Source organism: Pinus tabuliformis, chromosome 2_1, assembly GCF_031772625.1.
Source record: "Pinus tabuliformis cultivar Carrire ecotype Pingquan chromosome 2_1, CPIR1, whole genome shotgun sequence".
NCBI classification, from domain to species: Eukaryota; Viridiplantae; Streptophyta; class Pinopsida; order Pinales; family Pinaceae; genus Pinus; species Pinus tabuliformis.
The window spans coordinates 235,585,171-235,603,468 of NC_142299.1; the positions used below are offsets into that span (position 1 = coordinate 235,585,171).

General features: G+C 40.2%; 2 pseudogenes; both read left to right on the top strand.

The window, feature by feature from the left end:
* The first annotated feature begins 4,186 nt into the window (after nucleotides 1-4,186).
* Nucleotides 4,187-5,078, top strand: LOC149199591 (phosphoenolpyruvate carboxylase 4 pseudogene; annotated as a pseudogene).
* A 58-nt stretch (nucleotides 5,079-5,136) lies between these two features.
* Nucleotides 5,137-18,298, top strand: part of LOC149199592 (peptidyl-prolyl cis-trans isomerase FKBP62 pseudogene) — a 51,739-nt pseudogene continuing 38,577 nt past the window's right edge.

Here is an 18,298-nt window from a genome sequence, read left to right on the forward strand (position 1 = left end):
GCAAAAGATTTGCTGAAGAAAGCCAAATGGTTACGCTTCATCCAAAATTTTAAAGGCTATAATAAAGAGGTAACCAAGGCTTTTGCACGGTCTTTCGATGGTCAAATGGTGGAGATTAGAGATTTGAAGCTCACGGTGATCGAAACAATAGTAGCAGCTGCCACAGGCTTACCCCAGGAAGGTGAGAGATGGTTCAAAAACAAAAGTGTGGATGAACAGGCATGGAGAATTATGCTAAGAAACCCAGGTATGGACACCATTGTGTTTACTAAAGGAATTCCTATTCATGCATTGAAGGAAGAATGGGCCAGTCTGCTATTAGTTATCCAAAAATTTGTGAATTGTGAAGGACGCTTTGGTTCAATGTACATGTACCATGCTAGACTGTTGATGAATTTCTTAGAGAATCAGACTCTTAATTTTCCTTATTTCTTACTGTTGAGTTTGAAGAAGATGAGTATTATAGTCCAAAAACACATAGGCAATATAGAACCTCATCTATATCATCATGGACTTGTAAAAATTCTCATTGAGGACCAACTAAAGAAAAACAAAGATACCTAGGAACAATTCTTGATAAGAAACTACTTCCAAGAGCCATCTAAGGCCTCTAAAAGTAGTACACCAAAGAAACCAAGAAAAAGTAGGAGAAAGAAAAAAGTACCATAGTCTAAGACTCCCCTACTGCAGAAACTCAAGAAGTTGGTCAAAAAGAAGAAGAGAACAAAACTAAACACAAGAAACAGAGAAAAGAGAAAGGCAAAAGAACCATCCAAGAAGTCTACCAATCACCTGAGCCATCCATAGAAGAGGATTATCAACCACTGTCAGAGAGATTAGTGCATCTTCAAGAACAGGCTGCCATAGCAAAGAAAAAGGAAAAAGGGAAACAGAGTATACAAGAAAGGAGTACTAGTCCACCATACTTAAGGAGAAGCACCAGGCTAAGAGGAAAGGGGAGTAAAACACAAATAAAATGGCCCCACTTCATTGACTTGGGTGGAGAGACACCTAAGAAACCTCCAGCTAGCCATAGTCCACCTCGTCCTCAGCCAAGCATTGAAACTAGTCCTCCACATGAGGAAAGCGCTTCTCGGCCAGAGCTAGAGAGCAGTCCTCCTCCTCCAGAAGATTTTGAACTCAGTCCAAGAAAGACACCTGAAGGAGATCCCAATCAACAGGAGGTATATGACTACTTGAAATCTTTAGAAAAATTAGTTGCAGGTCCGAGTACCACTCTGCCACCAGATGCACAAGTTCAGTCCTTAAAACAAGAGGTATTTGAATTAGAGGTCCTAAACAGGCATATCAAGCAAGAAAATGAAGCACTCAAGGAGCAAAGCAAAGTAGATAAAATTATTCATGATAACACTATGCTTCATTTGGGACTATGACAAAAGAAAAACAAGAAACTGAAGAAAAAGTGCAAAAAGTTGAGCAGAGCATTGATCAATCTCAAATTCAGATGTCTAATAAGGAAACCCAGGATTGTGGTAGCACCAAAGAAGAAGAAAAGAGGGCTATATGTCTTAGCAGAAGCTTCAGAACATATGGATTAGAGGGGAATGACTAAATTTTGGTTGCATGAGGACATGCAACACCTTCACAGTGGGGGTATGTTGAGTCCCAAACCTGCACTTCCCTATATACCCTTTCAGCCTTCTTTTTCCATTTACTTCATCCACCAAGCTGTCAAATCATTGCATATTAGTCTAAAAAGAGCTTATGAAATGGTTTCCTAACTATGTTTATGACTGCGGTTTGATTTAGATTTTTGTTCAAGCAGCTACGAAAACTTGTCACTTTCCACAGCCAGCTCAGGTTTCCGCAGCCATTTTGTTAAAGACGATGTTACAGGTGTCCAATGGAGAAACCGACCACATGGGCAAGCTGCAAGTGACATGTACATGGAATGTGTCCCCTCAGTTCAGCCAAATCACTCATAAATAGTCATGGTCAAAGATCGTCAAAGGAAGGGCCAAACCAAGAGTCTTGCAGTGGCACGGCTCTGTTTTTCCCATGTGAAGGTTTGCGTGGCACGATCCTCAATTTCCGGAGGTATTGGCACACCTGTAGATCAACCCGTGAACTGAATCGAGCCGCCACCACTCCATGGATTTAATTTTCATGATTACCATCACACTAGATCTCAGGCCGTGGAGATTTACATGTCTCTTTGGCAGCGTAGAATCTAGGAATTAGTTGCAGCATTTTCACTTATAAATAACACGTTGATATACGCTGGATAGTTAGTTTTTGAGATGTAATTTTGACTGTTGTATAAGCCCACTGTACTGTGCTTTACTTTGTCTTATTTCTACACTTTAATATATGAGAAGATAGCATTCTTGAATTCGATTTGTGACTGAGTACTGACTGGCTGAGGTTGTAGAGGGCCCCTGTACACCAAGGCTCTGTATAGTTTCTTACTTGCTTTCATTTACTATTTTTATAATCATTAGCTTGTATATATTATGCTGTTCTGATGTTCATGGTTAACTGTTGTCCATATTTCCTTTTATGTTAACTGTTATTTGATCAATGATTTTCTTATAGGTTTTGTAGGCAGCCTGGGCAAATTTACATATTTTTAATGACTACTGACATGAGATCATCTTGTCCTTTCTGCTGATTTTCATTTACTGAATTTTAATTTCAGCATTGTCATTTCTTTCAGTTTTGCTTTGCTTATTTACTTTTCTGCCACTTAGACATCATATTACTCATCTGTTTATGATTTCCTTTCTATAGCCAAGCGACTCAATTAGTGAGGAATCAGAATATTACTTGTTGTAGTATGATTTAGTTTGCTTTCCTGCAAGTTAGAGATTGAATTACTTATGTCATTTTCAAGAATTGAAATATGAATGAGTAGTTAAATCTTAGTTTCCTTTTATGCAATTTGATTTCCTGCAATTTAGATATCATGTTACCCAGCTTGTTTATGATTACTTCCTATAGCCGGAGCGAGTCGAAAGGTGAAGGGTCAGAATGTGGGTTGAAGTAGTGTGATTTAGTTTGCTTTGCTTTCAGTCTTTGAGTTTCTTTGAGTTCGGTTTTTATTTTCTTTTTCATATAGCAGTAAGGATACTGGGTCATTGTCACTAGTTCATTGTTTTGGTACATTTACTTCCTTTTGAGAATTGATTTCATCACAGTTAGTTTGAAACCTTCTTTTTGAGAACTTTGAAGTTTGGAAAATCATTGTAGAAATCACCATTACCATCCATACTTGAATCATTATAGAAATCACCATTACCATCCATACTTGACATTTAATTTCACCATCCCACACTAGGGAATCCACAGAAGATAAACCCAAAAACAAACTAAAAAAAACTCAAAAATGACAAAAGACTAAGAAATTGGTTATCTTGCATATACAGTGCACTTCACTTCAGCAGTTTACGACTCTCGTATTGACATTTTAAATAGAAATTTAGGACACACTAAATTGACCAAACAATACTTATAGAAATTTTTAGGAATCATTTTCCATGAATGGAGGAAGATTTCCCCTCTAAAATCCCTTGATTAGTCGATCTAGTCCCCTGTTATCACTTAAGAAGTGATTACTAAATTGTTCACATCAGTTTGATTGTGAAAGTTAGGTTTTAGTCCAAGTTCAGTTTTTCCATGTTCAATGTAGTGTCTAGGTCTTTAGAATCTTTGTGGTATTGTTACATAAAGGTCAATAATCCGTTCTCATTCATCATTGGTCCCACAATCCGCATAGATTCCTTGTATCAAGTTTGTTTTAAGGTTCTTATGTGTTATAAAGAAATTTAGGTGTTTTCGTAGCGCGGAAACGAATCTAGGCATTTTCGTAGCGCAAAACCTAGATTTTACACTGGTTGCGCTATGAAATCAGGGATTCGTGCGGATCCATAGCCAATCTCACCCAGGTGTCATATCCATCAAAATCCGTTATGTTTACATCAACAGTTGTTAGCTTATACACTTCACCTATCTCTTGGTCTTAATTTATGATCTCTGGACTGAATTGAGTTGGTTTACATCTCATTCAATACCCGATGCTTTTCTTCTACTAGCTGATCACAGATTTCATTTGGGAAAAAGTGTGTTTATTCTGGGTGGTTTTGTCTTATTGCACTACAGTTTTGTGGATGATCAATATTTTTTTCAGTCAGCTGCATGATACTTAAAACTGGCTACAATATTTTCATTATCGATAGATTGGTATCGAAACCATATTATTGAAAATGATAATGGACACCAAAAGGTTATGGTTGGTTATTCTGATTCAGGAAAAGATGCAAGGCGTTTCACTACTACATGGGAATTATATAAAGCACAGGGAGATGTTGTAGCTGCTTGTAAAGAATTTGGCATTAAAGTTACCCTATTCCATGGCCGTGGAGGAAGTATTGGGCGTGGTGGTGGACCTACATATCTTGCCATTCAATCTCAACCGCCTGGTTCTGTCATGGGAACTCTCCGATCGACAGAGCAGGGAGAAATGGTCCAGGCAAAGTTTGGCTTGGCACAAACAGCAGTGCGACAACTAGAAATCTACACAACTGTTGTTTTGCTTGCAACTTTACATCCCCCAGATCCTCCTCGTAGTATGAATTGGCGAGGGGTAATGGAAAAGATATCAGAAATCAGTCGGCAATATTATAGAAGCACTGTTTATGAAAATGAACAGTTTTTAGAGTACTTCCATGAGGACACTCCTGAAGCAGAGCTTGGTAATCTAAATATTGGAAGCCATCCAACAAGGAGGAAAAAGTCTTCTGAGATTGGGCAGCTCCGTGCAATTCCTTGGATATTTGCATGGACACAAACCAGATTTGCTTTACTTGCATGGCTTGGTGTTGGAGCGGGCCTTGAAGTAGCCTGTGCAAAGGGATACAAAGAAGAATTACAAGCCATGTACAAAGAGTGGCCATTTTTTTCAATGTACAGTTGATTTAATTGAATTGGTACTTGCAAAGTCAGATTTATCCATTGCTAAGCACTATGATGAAGTTTTGGTGTATCCTAGTAGACAGAAGTTAGATGAGGAGAGGAGAAAGTGTCATTCTCACCATACAACCTACATATGCCTTTGGTGAGTAGGGTAAGGATGCTGAAGAGGGGTTTGCTACGATTCCTCCAAATGCTACTATCACTATGATTTTGGAATTAGTTTCATTTAAAGCTATTAAAGAAGTAACAACAGATAAAAAGGTTATCAAGAAAATCTTGAAGGAAGCTGATGGGTATGATAAACCAAGTGACGGGACGGTAGTGCAGATCAGGTATACTGCTAAGCTGCAAGATGGCACAATCTTTGAGAAGAAGGGATATGAAGGCGAGGAGCCTTTCCAATTTGTAGTTGATGAAGGAAAAGTCATTGCTGGTCTTGATAAGGCAATGGAAACCATGAAGACAGGGGAGATTCCCCTGATTACAATAGGACTTGAATATGGTTTTGGAAATATTGAAACCCCGAGAGATCTAGCTGTAATTCCACCAAATTCAACTCTCATCTATGAGGTGGAAATGATATCATTTACTAAGGAAAAAGAATCGTGGGATATGGATACAACAGAGAAAATAGAGGCCTCTAAACAGAAGAAGGAGCAAGGAAATTATCTGTTCAAGGTTGGAAAGTACCAGCAAGCTACAAAGAAATATGAGAAGGCTACAAAATATATTGAGCACGACAATTCGTTCAGTGTTGAGGAGAAAAAGCAATCAAAGGTTTTGTTAGATACCTATACCAATAGGTTTCATATTTCATGATTGGCAAAAGAAGTTCCAAATATGCTCTGCTTTGGTGATGCAAAGATCCCATATTTCCAAGAGAAGGCAATATGTGTACATAGCTTGAGGTTGATTGAATTTTGGATGGATGGTCCAACAGCCTAATCTGGATCATGCCATGTTTCAATTTTTGTTGTAGAATAGAGAAAGAAGTCTGTCCAAACTGTTTAATCTTGGCAGACCAATAGTTAGGTAGAGAATTAAGGTTCCCAACTGCTTAATCTGGGGCCTTGGAAGCAATAAGGGTAGTTCTAGATAGAAAATCAAAAGAAAAAGCCAAAGGAAAAGAAAAGGCACATGAGGGTCTGCAAGTCTAAGTGCACCCTCCATGAAGAAACAAAAAATGCTAGGCAAGTAGATGGGTAGGTAGATGGGGTTGCAGAAATGTCATTCCTTTCAATTGAATTTTGCTGGTCTAACATAAAGGAAACATCAATGGATAGAGAAGGTCCTCTCCTCCATCATTTTGCAGCAACTCAATGGAGCATGTCTAACTTCCTAATTTCCCCCCTTCACATTCATTGCTAACATCCCTACACCAGTTGTGTTCATGAAAGAAGTCAAGGTCTTGTGTTGGTTCTTGTTTCTTTAAGAGCCACATTTCTTGTCTAAAATTCTTTTCATTTTGATCTACTTCCTAAACTAGGTTGATATCATATAAACTTAGTGTTATCCCTTCTCATCCCCATCTTCCACTCATATTAACCCCTAAGTTCTTACTATTTAACTCCCTATACCCCTTGTTCCCCCTATTACTATGTAAATTATACAAAAAACCCAAAAAATTACATATCCCCTTCCCCGAGCATTATAGCTCTATGATTGGTTTCAAATGTTTTGAGCGCTAAACATTAGAGCGCGACCCACAGAGCGCTATAAATTAATCCTGGGATTAATCCAAGATCATCTTGGATTAATAACCTTAATCCCGGTTTTGTAAATGAGCCCGCGCATAATCCACTTTGCCCGTAACACCGTAAAAAAACCCACTTTTCTAATGTTTCCGCCGGGCGCGTATGTCGAAAATAATGTTATTTTATTCCCTGCCCGCTGCCGTATCGTCCTAACAACTTGCTGACCCATTGACCGTCTGGGTTTTCCCATCCGACGGCCCTTATCCATATCGGGTCGGCACCGATGACCGTAAGTTACCTCCCGAGAAACTGTCAGAGGGTGACGTCAGGCCTTTGCCACACGTCGCCCCCAAATTTTCTCGGGTCGCCCTCTGACAATACTGCTTCCGTATCCAGAGCGGTCTGAGAAAAACCACTTACCGCTGGTCCCATCACGCCCTCGTCACCGCCACGACGTGCCCACATCACGCCACCTCACCGCCTCATCATCCCCCAGCGCGCCACCGCTCCGACCTGTCCGCCACCTCACCAGTCCCCGTGGACCACTCATAGGCCACCACGTCACCCCTCCGTACCCGACCCCACCTAATGACATCATGCTGACGTCATCCAAAAAAAAGCACCAATGACCCAAAAGTCCATATTTTTGCCGAAAATCGCGGTTTTTCTCACTTTTTGCAAAACAAAAACTGTTTTGCTCTGCATGCATACTATGACCGTTAGCCGCCAACCTGCAGAAACCAATACAAAGACTGTGGGTGCGTCCATTACACCTGCATTTGTAACCATTGCCGGCAATTCATAAGGTATTTATCCAAATCATTCCCTCCGCGCCTGGTTTTGTCCATAATTCTCCAAAGATAGCTTAAAAAGAGTGAGGAACACTGTAACTACCAGCAAACCTCTAGTAACCAGTGTCTATTTTCAATTGTTGGGTCGGAATTCCTCTGCAGAACCCGCATTTAGCCAAATTTTCCTAAATTCATAGACAGTTCGCGCATTCATGAACTTAAGACCCGAGCTCCACTAATTCACCGTGAATACAGTTTCACTAGGCCTGGCATTTTCTCTATCAGTCCTCTGTGCAATATTTCAATTGCTGACACTACCAGTTACCCTCTGTTCCTCTGCAATTCACCTCTCTGTTCCAGAGATACCCCTCTGTGTTGCTCTGTTTAGTAACACCAGTTCTAGTACAAGTCATAGTACTACTTAACCATGGAAACACCAGTAGCCCTGAATATTCAACCTCTGAACGCCCCACAAAGAGAGTTAGAATGGAAGGCCCTAGGAGATAAAGATTATCAGATGATAGACTTGTTCTCAATAAATTCTAAGTTTAATATTCATATGCTAAATGAATTGAAAGCTCAACACCTCAGTGGAGCTGATATTTTAGGGATTTGGGACTCCAACTTGCCCATTTACAACCTCCCTCAAGTCAATGTCCTTCCAGACCTGATCCATAGATGCTGTGAGAACTATGATCCCTGTCAAAGAGCTGTCCTCAGTACATCAGGTGCAGTCTTGTTCCATATCACCCCTGAGGCCATAAATCAAATGATCAACTTTCATTCTGCAAGACCATTGACTCCTCTCTCCATGATGGACTTATTAAAGAAGGGGGGCAGGCTGTCCAGTGCCCAGGTCATCAAGATTAATCAGTTATTTATTCAGCCAAGCTCTGAAGCTCTGAGAACACCTCCTATTAGACATCCATATCTCAATGACTTGGGGAAGATGCTGGTGGATTTGATCAGCTATGTCCTTGTTGGAAATAATACTGAGAGGGGGGGTGAATCAGTATTATCAGATCAATCAAACTTTTTCAATGCTCAGAAACATATACGCTAATTCAGTTAGGTGAACCAGCGTGTACACGCTACTATGACTAAACAAAACAACGTATAAGAAGAAAACTCATAATTTAGTTAGCTTATTCTTCAGTTAAGTTCATCAGGACATTATTCACCACATTAATAGTAAACAGGTGCAGTATAACAGAATAGATCAAAAGCCACACACATGAACACCAAGATGTAAGGTGGAAACCCAATGTGGGTGAAAACCACCTGCTGCAAGTTGTCTCTATCTTTCTTTAATATGAAACTTCAGTTTACAATCTTTTGTACTGGTGCAGCCTTATACCAGTACGCAGGCTACAACCTGCAGAAGGCTACAACCTTCTCTCGTTCTCCAAACTTCCTTGGAAGGGAGCTCCAACCCCCTTTGCTCTTGTACTAGCCAAGATACTAGTACGTAGGTGCTGACCTACAATCTTCTTTCCTTCAGGTACCACCTTTCATACATTTTCAGACTGGATATTCCTGAAGCACAACATTACAATCTGTAGACCCCAATTCATTCAATTTTCACAACAGATCATTGAAGCATAAAACAACTAAACTTTGAATCACTGAACCACTGAACCCTGTCAATCACCAGTTACCAGAACACAGAGCAGACTACAGAACTCTGCAATAACAGTCAGACCCCACTGTAAACCCAAAATCAAGCTTCAAAAGATATACGCTACTTCAATGAGCAAAACCCGCGTATACACGCGCTTTTGCCGAAGCCAACCTGCGTACAGATCTAAAAATAAATTTTCTCAATTTGCAGCTGTACCAGACATCAGTTAGACCCAGAACATAACATTGCGACAATATGCAGATCTAGAAATACGCATAATCACCCATATCATGATAGTGCATTTCAAACCATTAGATCCCGATCTATCCTTAGATCTAGTCTTCCATCAACCGATGTGATCTCTCCTTGGCTTAGATCAAGCAACCCAGCACCTGCATATCAGATCTCTTTCTCTCTTAGATATTCAAGCCTTGTCGAAAGATGTATTTGCCTAATGATCTTCTTCTCCTTATATAGCCTTAGGCCTTGCTCAATACCAAGAGCCAAAACCATAGTAACACAATACCATCAACTTTAAAACTAGGGATCGACACGCCCGTCGAGACACAATGGTCCGAAATCATAGGCACAACTTCCAAGGACTAACCACCATGGACCAAAAGGTACTTTTCCACATACACGCGCTTTTTCTGAATCCAACTAGCGTGTACACGCGACTTGAGCTTAACGAACCTGCGTATATGAACTTCCTTGGCATGCTGTACTAAGATCTGTCTTCTGATTAAGTTGCCATCACCTGTACCAACCTCTGAACACCTGTACCAACCTCTGAGTGAGTTGCCATCAAGGACAACACTTGAATCATAATGCCAACAATCTCCCCCTTTGGACTTGATGGCAACCACCACACCAAGTCACTCTCCCCCTTTGACATCAAGGGCAAAGGGCTGTGCTCCCCCTGAGGACATGCTGATACCTCTGCTTGGCTGACTCATGCTCCCCCTGAAAGTACGCCAGATCTGCAAAAGATGTTCTTCAACAAGAACCAAGACTTATACACCATAAGGGACCTTCCTATCACCAAAAGACTCAATACATACATCCAGACTCCCTACCAAGAGGGGACATAACAGAAACAACCAATTATATTACAGCATTCATCCCAGGCATAGTGGGGAAACCAACATAGGCCGTTACATGACCTTGACACCATAAAAGAGACATCGCAAGAGAGATACATGACATAGAGACAACAGATCTAGACCAAGACTTATGAAAGTCACCAGCAGCATATGATAAACATCTTTTTAGATCAGCAACCGGATTTCTTTCTGAGCTCCTTTTCCTGAAATCAACAACCAAAACATCTGAATGCCAACAATGCTTTATGAGACTTTTAAGCTGCTCCCCCTGAACCTGTGCCTGCTGCACCCCCTGAAACCGTGCCTGAAGAATTCTGACATACCCATTGCTATTCAGAACTCCAGAGTTTGCCCTTGCTGTTCAGAACTTCATATACGTGATTTCTCCTGCATGAAACAGCGTATGTACGCGGATATAATCCTGCAACAAGCGTACACCTTACACGCGACTTTCCCAGCATAAATCCACGTGTATACACGTATATACCTTACGTAACTTGCGTATACCAACTTTTCTGTAGAACAGACAAGCTTCAACAGCAGGATGAAGCATCAACTACTCCCAGCTTTTGTCTGAGATGTTCAAAAGTTTCCCTGGGCAGTGGTTTTGTGAGAATATCAGCAACTTGTTCCTTAGAAGGAACATACTCCAACTTGACCTTCTGCTCAAGCACTTGTTCCCGAGAAAATGGTACTTGATTGGTATGTGCTTGGTCTTTGAGTGCATGACTGGATTCTTTGAAATGCTGATTGCACTAGTATTATCACATAAGATAGAAACTGGTGGAGTGCAAGTGATTTGAAAGTCCTGCAAGGTCTGCATCATCCAAAGAAGTTGTGTGCAACAAGATGCCGCAGCCACATATTCTGCTTCAGCTGTAGATAAGGCAATCGAACTCTGTTTCTTGCTGAACCAAGATACTAATCTGGAACCCATGAAGAAAGCACCACCACTTGTGCTTTTCCTATCATCCACACTTCCAGCCCAATCTGCATCTGTGTAAGCATGAAGAGTGAGATCTGTATTTCTAGGATACCATAAGCCATAGTTTTGGGTCCCTTGAAGATATTTGAAGATTCTTTTGACTGCCTGAAGATGAGTTTCCTTTGGGTTGGCTTGAAATCTTCCAACCATTCCTACAACATGTGTAATATCTGGTCGAGTACCTGTCAAATAAAGCAAACTCCCAATCATGGATCTATAAGTGGGTTGGTGAACTGCTGCTGATTCATCATTAGCACTGAGGCTGCATCCTGTAACCATGGGTGTACAAACTGGCTTTGACTCTTCCATGCCATACTTCTTCAAGATCTGCTTGAGGTATTTGGTTTGAGACAAGAAGATACCTCCTTCATTTTGTTGGATTTGCAATCCAAGAAAATATGTCAATTCTCCAAGAAGTGACATTTCGAATTCTTTCTGCATAACCAAGGCAAAGTTTTGACTCATAGTCTCTTCATTGCTGCCAAAAATAATATCATCTACATAAACAACAAGAATTAGCAATTTGTTATTTTCAACTTTTATATAGAGATTGCTATCTGCTGATCCTTTTGAAAAGCCTTGTTGGTGAAGATATTTGTCCAACCGATAATACCAAGCCCTTGGAGCTTGTTTGAGTCCATAGAGTGCCTTTTTCAATCTGCATACAAGGTTTGGATCATTCCCAAGAATGAAGGCATCTGGCTGCTCAATATATACTTCTTCTTCTAAGTCTCCATTCAGGAAGGCTGATTTCACGTCCATTTGAAATACCTTGAAGTTTTGAAAGCTTGAGAGAGCAAGGAACATTCGAATGGCCTCTAGTCTTGCCACAGGAGCAAAGGTCTCTTCAAAATCTATTCCTTCTTGCTGTGCATACCCTTTACAAACAAGTCTGGCCTTGTTTCTAATTACTTCTCCATTTTCATTTAATTTATTCTTGAAGACCCATTTTGTTCCTATTACATTCTTATCTTTTGGTCTAGGAACTAATTCCCAAGTGTTGTTCTTTTCGATTTGCTCAAGTTCTTCATCCATTGCTTTGACCCAACATTCATCTTTGCATGCCTCTTTCACATTTTGTGGTTCAGTGGAGGAGAGTAGTGCCAAGTAGCTTGAAGCTTCTGCAAGTGTCCTTCTTGTTTGTACTCCTGCTTCTTTTTGCCCCACAATCTGAGTTTCTGGATGATTCTTTTGGACATATCTGGATGGAGTCTTCTCTTCTATTCTTGTCTGCTCCTCTGGTTCTTCTTGAGATTCTTCTTCTTCTTGAGGTTCTTCTTCTTCATCATTTCGCCTTTGAGAGTAACCTTCATCTTCTTCAATGTCTTCATGATGAACTTGCCTAGGAATATATCCCTTCTCATCAACCACTATATCAATACTGTCAACAATTCTGCCAAGTCTTTTATTGTAGCACTTGTATGCTTTGCTATGTGGAGAATAACCAAGAAGAATGCCCTCATCTGCTCTAGGTTCAAGTTTGCCAAGTTGCTCATCAGTATTCTTAATATAACATTTGCTCCCAAAGATTTTGAAATGCTTCACGGAAGGAGTTTTACCACTCCAAAGCTCATGAGGTGTTTGAGTGCTGTTTACTCGGACATTTGTTTTGTTAAGAATAATAACAACAGCATGTGCAGCTTCACCCCAGAAGGTTGCAGGAGTACCTGATTCATCGAGCATAGCACGAGCCATTTGTTGGATAGTTCTGTTCATTCTTTCCACAACCCCATTTTGCTGAGGAGTTCTAGCTGTAGAGAATTCTCTTCTTATCCCATGTTCATCGCAGAAATCGAAAAATTCATTTGATGTGAACTCCCCACCTCTGTCAGATCTGAGGCACTTAATTTTGTGTCCTGATTCATTTTCAGCCAATGCTTTGAAGGATTTGAATTTTTCGAATGCTTCATCTTTGTGCTTCATAAGCCCTAACCAAACAAACCTTGAGAAATCATCAATGAATAATATCAGATATTCTTCTCCTCGAGGTGTCCTTTTCCTAAATGGACCACATACATCTGTATGGACTAGCTCAAGAGGCAAGCTAGCTGATCCTTCCTTCTCTGGAAAGTTAGTTCTGGTTTGCTTTCCAAACTGACAAGATTTGCATATGGTGTTGTCTGGAATTTTGATATCTGGAAGATCGCGAACTGCCTGATATTTGCATGCTTTCCTTATTTGTGAGAAGCTTAGATGTCCCAACCTTCGATGCCATAACCAGTGCTCTTCATCCTTGCTAAGATAGCATTGTTGTTGTCCTTCTTCAAATATGTACAGATTATTTGGAGTTCTTTTGCCTTTGAGAACTGTTTTACCTGTATCAAGATCACGAACAAGACATCCATTCGATCTGAAAATAACCTCGGTTTTTTGATCACACATCTGGCTGACACTTAGTAGATTATGCTTCAATCCATCAACATACAAAACATTTCCAGCCTTGACCTTTTCTTTCAAAGGAGCAATACCTTTTCCTTTTATAGTTGCAGGAGTATCATTTCCAAAAGAAACTTTCTTTCCCTTTTCTAAAGTAGAATAAGATTCAAGTTTTTCTTTATCACCTGTCATATGTTTCGAACATCCACTGTCAATGTACCATAGATTTTCCTGTCCTTCTGCATAAAAAGCTATCCCACATCTTTCTGTCTGAGGTTCCTTTATTCTCCATTTTTTGGTGCTCGTGGCTTGTTCCTTTTTCTCCTGAAACCTGCTCCTGCATTCAGAGTCTTTATGACCAAAATTATTGCAAATAGAACATTCAACTTCATTTTCAAGAACCGAAAAGTTGTTATAGGTCCTCTTTGTAATCCCTGTCATACTTCTTTGTTTTTGAGCTTCCCTAGTCATGATTGTTTTATATGCAACACACTGAGCTGCTTTGTGACCAAAGTTATGGCAAGAAAAGCATTGTCCATTGAAGAAGCTTCTGCGGTTATTGAATCTACCAGCCAACTGATTGTAATTTCTATTTTCATCTATTCTTGAGCCAAACTGAGAGGATTTTACCTGTGGTTGGTTGTAGCTTTTGTTCACCCTTAAGAAGGATTGTCCCTGATAGTTTCTGTTTGTAATTCGTCCCTGCTTTACCTGATTATCTTCATTGTTCTTCTGCTCATTTCTTCTTGCTGCATCAAGATAACTTTTTGAGGTGGATGCTTGAGAGGTTTCTCCATTATAGCCCAAACCTGTCTTGTTTAGAGGAGACCGCTGCACATTGATAATCTCATCCAAAGTTTCAGATCCTTTGACAAACTTAAGATTAATAGTTTTTGTTTTCTCAATTTCTTTTCTGAGACCAACAATTTCACCTTCTAGTTTTTCAAGATGTTTTTCCTTTTCATCAATTTGAAATTGCAAAGTATCAATGATCACACTCTTTTCTTCTATGCATCTCTTGAGTCTAGTAATTTCATTATAGAGATTATCCACATCTACAGCATCCTCATAATCATCATCTTCAAATGCCATTAACAGCTTATATTTATTACCTTGTTCATCTTCATCACTGTTTGATAAGCCATCACTATCTTCATGGGTGTAGTAGCTTTTCTTATTTGCACTTTGTTTCTTGTTCCATCTAGCAGGTTCTTTTCCTTTATCCTTATAAGGACATTTTGCAGCATAATGACCTACTCTTCCACAAGCAAAGCATTTGAAAGGTAGCTTACCTCTGAACCTTCCAGAACCCCTTTGAAGATTTCTGACAAAATTTGATTCTTCTTCCTCTTCTTCTGGAACATGGCTTGCTTCATAGTAATCTTCTTTTCCTGATGCCTTAAAAGCAGCTTCCCTTCTGTCAGATGGACCTCCCTTTCTCATTTCATAAGCAGTTAGAATTCCATGTAGCTGAGACATAGTGAGAACACGGAGATTTTCTTTTTCTTCTATTGCAGATACTTTAGATTCAAACTTGGGGGATAATGATCTTAGAATCTTTTGAACTACTATAGTCTCTTTTATTTCTTCACCCAAATTTTTCATGCAATTAACAATCTCATCTACCCGAAGAAAATAATTAGCCACACTTTCATCATTATACATCTTGAGAGTCTCATATTGAATCCTGAGAGTTTGAAGTTTAGCTTGCTTTACCTGTTCATCTCCTTCATAGCTAGTGATCATTTTGTCCCATATCTCTTTTGCTGATTTGAAGTGCATGACCTTCATGAATTCTGTTTGGGATATACTTCCTAATAGAGTACTGACTGCTTTTGCATTTGTTTCATACTGCTTTTTCTCAGCTGGATCTGTAGGAGTAGCTGAAGGAAAAGCATAGCCTGTTTCTACAATATTCCAAACTTCTGTACCAAGAGATTGAAGATATGCAGTAACTCTTACCTTCCAATAATTGAAATTTGTCCCATCAAAAATCGGTGGCCTGATTGATGCTTCTTTCTCGTAGTTGCTCATGATGAATGATCTACCTTCAAGCGATCAAGCTTCTCTGAAGGACCTGCTCTGATACCAATTGTTGGAAATAATACTGAGAGGGGGGGTGAATCAGTATTATCAGATCAATCAAACTTTTTCAATGCTCAGAAACATATACGCTAATTCAGTTAGGTGAACCAGCGTGTACACGCTACTATGACTAAACAAAACAGCGTATAAGAAGAAAACTCATAATTTAGTTAGCTTATTCTTCAGTTAAGTTCATCAGGACATTATTCACCACATTAATAGTAAACAGGTGCAGTATAATAGAATAGATCAAAAGCCACACACATGAACACCAAGATGTAAGGTGGAAACCCAATGTGGGTGAAAACCACCTGCTGCAAGTTGTCTCTATCTTTCTTTAATATGAAACTTCAGTTTACAATCTTTTGTACTGGTGCAGCCTTATACCAGTACGCAGGCTACAACCTGCAGAAGGCTACAACCTTCTCTCGTTCTCCAAACTTCCTTGGAAGGGAGCTCCAACCCCCTTTGCTCTTGTACTAGCCAAGATACTAGTACGTAGGTGCTGACCTACAATCTTCTTTCCTTCAGGTACCACCTTTCATACATTTTCAGACTGGATATTCCTGAAGCACAACATTACAATCTGTAGACCCCAATTCATTCAATTTTCACAACAGATCATTGAAGCATAAAACAACCAAACTTTGAATCACTGAACCACTGAACCCTGTCAATCACCAGTTACCAGAACACAGAGCAGACTACAGAACTCTGCAATAACAGTCAGACCCCACTATAAACCCAAAATCAAGCTTCAAAAGATATACGCTACTTCAATGAGCAAAACCCGCGTATACACGCGCTTTTGCCGAAGCCAACCTGCGTACAGATCTAAAAATAAATTTTCTCAATTTGCAGCTGTACCAGACATCAGTTAGACCCAGAACATAACATTGCGACAATATGCAGATCTAGAAATACGCATAATCACCCATATCATGATAGTGCATTTCAAACCATTAGATCCCGATCTATCCTTAGATCTAGTCTTCCATCAACCGATGTGATCTCTCCTTGGCTTAGATCAAGCAACCCAGCACCTGCATATCAGATCTCTTTCTCTCTTAGATATTCAAGCCTTGTCGAAAGATGTATTTGCCTAATGATCTTCTTCTCCTTATATAGCCTTAGGCCTTGCTCAATACCAAGAGCCAAAACCATAGTAACACAATACCATCAACTTCAAAACTAGGGATCGACACGCCCGTCGAGACACAATGGTCCGAAATCATAGGCACAACTTCCAAGGACTAACCACCATGGACCAAAAGGTACTTTTCCACATACACGCGCTTTTTCTGAATCCAACTAGCGTGTACACGCGACTTGAGCTTAACGAACCTGCGTATATGAACTTCCTTGGCATGTTGTACTAAGATCTGTCTTCTGATTAAGTTGCCATCACCTGTACCAACCTCTGAACACCTGTACCAACCTCTGAGTGAGTTGCCATCAAGGACAACACTTGAATCATAATGCCAACAGTCCTAGGGTACAAGGGAGTTGAGGATGTTGATGACACCATAATGGCCATGCTGTCCATATTTTCTCCTGGAAAGCCTCCTGCTGTGCACTATGACTATGCTGAGTATATTGCAAACAAGATTCATGAGCAACTGATGAATCTAGAAAGGGAAAAGGTGTTCAGATACACCTCATACATCTATCATCTGTTCCTATTTTATCAACCAGACAGTTTCCCTATTCCTCTCAAGAAACTTGATGCCCAGGGAAATCCAAGGTCTGTAGTATTTTGGACCTCAGTTTTTCATTGCACCTCCCGTTCACCATACACATACTGTGAATTCATAGACCTGTTCATTCATCCAGCTATGACTTTGTTATTTGGTGTCCCTCCTCCAAGATTGACTGATGAGATGCAAAGAATACTTCACCTCTCAAAGGCCTACAACATTGGTGATTGGTACTTTTACCAACACCATACAGTAATCAGAATATATGGCTGTGAGTTGAACCCTTATAGGCTGCCAAGATATGTCCCGATGAGACTATTTGCCTTGGAATATTTCAGACAGTTTGGAAATGCAGACCAGGTCCATTTCCACAGCAAAAACAAGAAGGTGCAACTAAAGGTCAGGAACCAGCTAGGCCCATTTCTTTACAACCAAAGGGAGGAGGGATGGAAGGAAGCTGATAGGATCCTAGAGGGCCTCCAATTAGAAACTAGTTTCCGCTGGATACCTTATGACCCTAATCATTTCATTTCTCTAAGGAGGGTAAAATATAAATTGGGTGGCTATGCTCACATCAGATTGCCTCACATTGAGAAATATGCCAATTTATTAAGTTGGGAAGAGGGCACTCTAGAAGAGCCAATGACTAGAGAGCAAATGCTACAAAGAGAGGCAAAGAATATTGAGAAAGAGGCTGACTTGGAAACTTGTGGGCAGGTTTCCTCTTCATATCAAAGGCAACTTGGAGCAGCTGCCTCATCTTCGATAGCACACCAGCAAGCAGCCAAGGCTACTTATCAGGCTTCCAGCAAAGGCAAAGAGAAGCAGATGGAGCAAGAACAACCACCTCCTATAGCAGAAAAGCAAGTAGAACAACAAGAAAAAGGGCAAAAAGAGGGGCAGCCAATACAACAGCAAGAACAAACAGCTGAAGCCCCAATATCCACTGAGCAACAGGCTCAAGAGAATGTGCCTCCTAGGCAAGGAAAGACAGTGGAGGCCTCAGTGCTACAA